Source organism: Triticum dicoccoides, chromosome 2A (genome assembly GCF_002162155.2).
Source record: "Triticum dicoccoides isolate Atlit2015 ecotype Zavitan chromosome 2A, WEW_v2.0, whole genome shotgun sequence".
NCBI classification, from domain to species: domain Eukaryota; kingdom Viridiplantae; phylum Streptophyta; class Magnoliopsida; order Poales; family Poaceae; genus Triticum; species Triticum dicoccoides.
This window is the reverse complement of record NC_041382.1, coordinates 19,968,591-19,972,686: the sequence shown is the minus strand read 5'-3', so window position 1 is coordinate 19,972,686 and position 4,096 is coordinate 19,968,591. Positions and strand designations below refer to the sequence as shown.

General features: G+C 47.5%; 1 pseudogene; it reads right to left on the bottom strand.

The window, feature by feature from the left end:
• Positions 1-475: 475 nt before the first annotated feature.
• On the bottom strand, positions 476-2,571 carry LOC119358698 (annotated as a pseudogene).
• Between the last annotated feature and the right edge of the window lie 1,525 nt (positions 2,572-4,096).

Below are 4,096 nucleotides of genomic sequence, written 5' to 3'. Positions count from 1 at the left end.
TCAGAGGGAAGGGGAGGCGGAGGCGAAGAGAAAGAGAGAGATCTAGATCAGGAGGGGAGAATGTATCAATGATGACGATGATGATGATGATACATATCTGCATGCGTGCAAGCTATTGTCATTTTAAACCAAATACGTTGAGTTTTTAGTGTTGTTTCCGGACCAAGAGAAACTCTAGAAAATCAGATTTGGTCGGCCCACATCAAATGACTCCAGCGTGTTGTGCTATTATTTTCATTTTGTTCCCACGTGCTGCTTCTCGGATTGCTACAAACATATCTTTGTATCCGAGGAACATTAAAAAAGACATTCCATTAATAATCCCATAAAGGGTAAAGGTGATACGTATTTGTTGTTCTCGTCGATTATGGGGGTGCGGAAATAGCTAGAACCGAATGCAAAAAAGTATGGAAAAACATCATGTAATGTATTTAAACAGAAAATCAATTCTCGCCTCATCCGTGTATTCCCATGATTCAATTGGTTAATGTGAATAGAGTTCAATCTGTTTCTGGTGTACCAGATTGGGCTGGTAGCCTGCTGATGGCACACTCTTGGCATGTGGCGACTCGTCGACTTCTTCAAGAAAAGGCCACACAAATGACTCTTCAACTAAACATGGCTCGTCTCTGCAGACCAACTTGTGCACCATCTCGAGGTTTGCAACGATGTCCGATATGGCCGGCCGAGCCCTCCCAACCCATTTGACACAACATCGTGCAATTTGCGCCACACGCTTCAGTGCCTGCAACTGCAATGGTGTTGGCACCGGTACAAGTCGCTTGTCCAACAACTCTGTAATATTACCAGCCTCGATGATGGGAGATGCGAAACATGCTAGATCTTCCTTTATCTTCAACCCCCCTTGGAGAAATGCTCGTTTCCCTGTCAAAACCTCGAGCATCAGCACGCCCAGGCTGTACACGTCGCTCGCCGGTTTCACGCGGCCTCTAAGGCAGTACTCAGGGCCGATGTACCCAAATGTGCCCATAACAGGGCACTCCAACCCCGAGTCCTTCATGCTCGCCACGTGCCAGGTTAGCGATGAGCCAAAGTCCGACACATGTGGCACCCAACCGGCGTCAAAAAGGATGTTACTTGACTCGATGTCACGGTGGATGATCGACACTTCGGCATGACAGTGCAGGTGCTTGATGGGACGCGACACAGAGAGGAGCACCTCTATGCGCGTCTTCCAGCACACCCTCACTGGTGATGGTGTGGAGGAGCCGTGGTTACGGTGCAGGTGGTCGTAGAGCGTGCCATTCTCCATGTACTCGTAGACGATGAACCCGTCCGGCTCCTCTTCAGGTTCCTTTCTTCGCTTGGTGGTCAGCAGGCGCTTTTTTCTCTTGTCCGTGGCCGCAGTCACACACGATCCAAGGAGGCGGACGATGTGTTTGTGTCGGAGCCGTGACAGGATGTCAAGCTCCGGCTGTATGTTGTCTGATTGCAGGCTATTCACGCGCTTGACGGCCACCTCTCGACCATCATGAAGCCTGCCCCTGTACACTCTTCCACCGCCGCCATAGCCGATCACGGCGTCATGGGCGAAGCCATTGGTGGCAGCCATGATCTCCGCCAACGTGAATTCCTGGTTTCTATGTCGTACTACCTCTACCTCCCGAGCCACCTCTCGTGGAGACTCCTGAAAAAGAGACCACAAGAGTTTTTTTAGGGTAAGCCTTCTTGGCGCACTTTATTTCCTCTTAAATAACAATACATCGTTTATCACATCTATAACAATAAAACTAGGAGGATCATCATCCCCCAAAAAGAAAGAGTTCAATATGAAAGCATGTCTAGCATAGAGGATTATCGTCCCAAAAAATGAAAGAGTTTGATATGAAAGCATGTCTACCTAAATTATGCCCTACATATCTGCTTCATTTGAGTCAACAAAATCCATCCTTTCTCAAAAAGTACATATGTACCTCCTTATAGCACAAAACATATCAACTTTTGTATCATCTTGTCAAGAAGTTGTACGTACCTGCATGTGGGACAGCCGTGGTGGAGGTGGACGTGACGGTTCATCTCCGGTGGTGGAGTCGTCGTCCGGGACGAGGACGTTGTAGATCCTCTCGAGGCGGCGAGTGATGCCGATGTGGCTGATCACGGGGAAGAGGATAAGGTAGGAGTCGATCCTGCCCTGAACCTCCCTGAACCGGTCGGCCGTCCTGCCGGCCATGACGAACTGGTACGCCGCGCTTCTGCCCTGGCAGGACACGAGGAGCTCGTGGGCGTCCCGGAGCGCGTCGCCCAGCCCGGCCAGCGGCCACGCCGCTGCCGACGACCCAGCTGCACGTGCGGGAGCAGCTGCGCGATCATGAGGACCCGGCGCGCCAGCTGCTCGCACTCCGCCCTGTTCTGCCGAGCCGTCAGCGCGGCCTGCATGGTCATGGAGATGAGCCCGCCCACGTCCGCGCCGCCTGGCTCAGACCGGTCCACAAAGCCATGGCGGGGCGGACGCCTCTAGCTGGCTGCTGCACGCAAGGTCGAGAGGCTCGGACTGATTGCGCGTAGGCTGCCTTCGATTTACACTAAGATTCCTCCAGAATTCAGATAGTTGATTTCCACGGAGGGCGCGGGCGAAGCCGTTGAAGCCGCTTTCTGGTCATGGTTTGCGGCCGAGGCGACGACGGTGGCTTCCGCGAAATTCCCCGGAAGGCGAAGGGCTTATCGTCGTACGCGCATGAATTGGACGGATGCTCGTCACCCCATAACAACCACAACGATGTTAGTGCGCCATCTCCACCAACATCTCTTTGAGAGACTGCGCACGTCGCCGCCGTTTAAGTGCTGAGTGCATGTGGAACACAAGGACACGTACGTAGGTGTCGAAGTAGTAGAGATGTCTCCGATTCTCGTTTCTTTTCAGCTGGCGCTGACGACTGACGAGTCGCTCTTCAAATTGAATGGGGAAAACATCTTATTTTATTGTACATAGGTAGTAGAAGTTTTTGCCTCTGCGTGCAGAGGAATTTCATAGGAATTCTAGAGGATATGATTCTTATAGGATTTTTTTTCCTTTAAAGCCCTTTGGTTCATAGGAATGGATTCCTATTCCTACATAGGATTGGTTCCTATCCTCCACATTTCATAGGAAAATAAAAAAGAGCCTAAACTTAACGGAAAAATTTCTTTGATGTCAACTAAATGACATCTTGTTTCCTATTCCTACTCATAGGATTTGAGATACATGTCATCTCATTTCCTACAAGATTCCTAGGAATTTTTTCTAGGATTTGGTTCATAGGAATTTTTTCATTGAGTCTAGGCTCTTTTTTATTTTCCTATGAAATGTGGAGGATAGGAACCAATCCTATGTAGGAATAGGAATTCATTCCTATGAACCAAAGGGCTCTAAAGGAAAAAATCCTATAAGAATCCTATCCTCTAGAATTCCTATGGAACTCCTCTAAACCAAAGGAGGCCTAAAATGTGTATGGTTGCACGAAGGATGGTTAGAGTTTGACATCAGTATTGTGGCTTCGAAGAGGAAAGGTACTATTAGGCTGAGTTAAACATATTCTCCAGAAATGTTTAATGACTCCTTGAAGGCTGGAACTACATACAAGAATCCACGGAGTACGTGTCAAGAAAGTATTGTTATATATTTTTTAATCCAATGACAAGTACTTCCTCTGTAAAGTAGTGATCTAAACATTCTTATATTTCTTTATATCGGGGGTAGCAATGTACAAAGTGGATGTTTATTGATTTCCGGTGCCATTGTTCTTTCATATAAACTAAACACTGAGTTGACAATAAAGTTGTATTGTTTGATGAAATCATTTGCCATCTGGAGTGTATTCTTATACATGTACGCTAGCATATTGAACATCTGTAAATAGTATACATTGAAACCATTTTAATTGATACAGTATGATGGGCCATCTGTAAAAATTAGTTGTATAATTGCAGTTTGTCTTATATAGACCATAACGTTCGATAGATCATCGCAGTAATCATCGGGCGCGGCAAAGCGCGCCTATCTCTCTAGTCGTGACCAAGTGACACAAGTACAGACATAACAGTAACACATACGACCGTGGAGGGGTTACCGATACTTGAAAAGAAAGATACCAACATG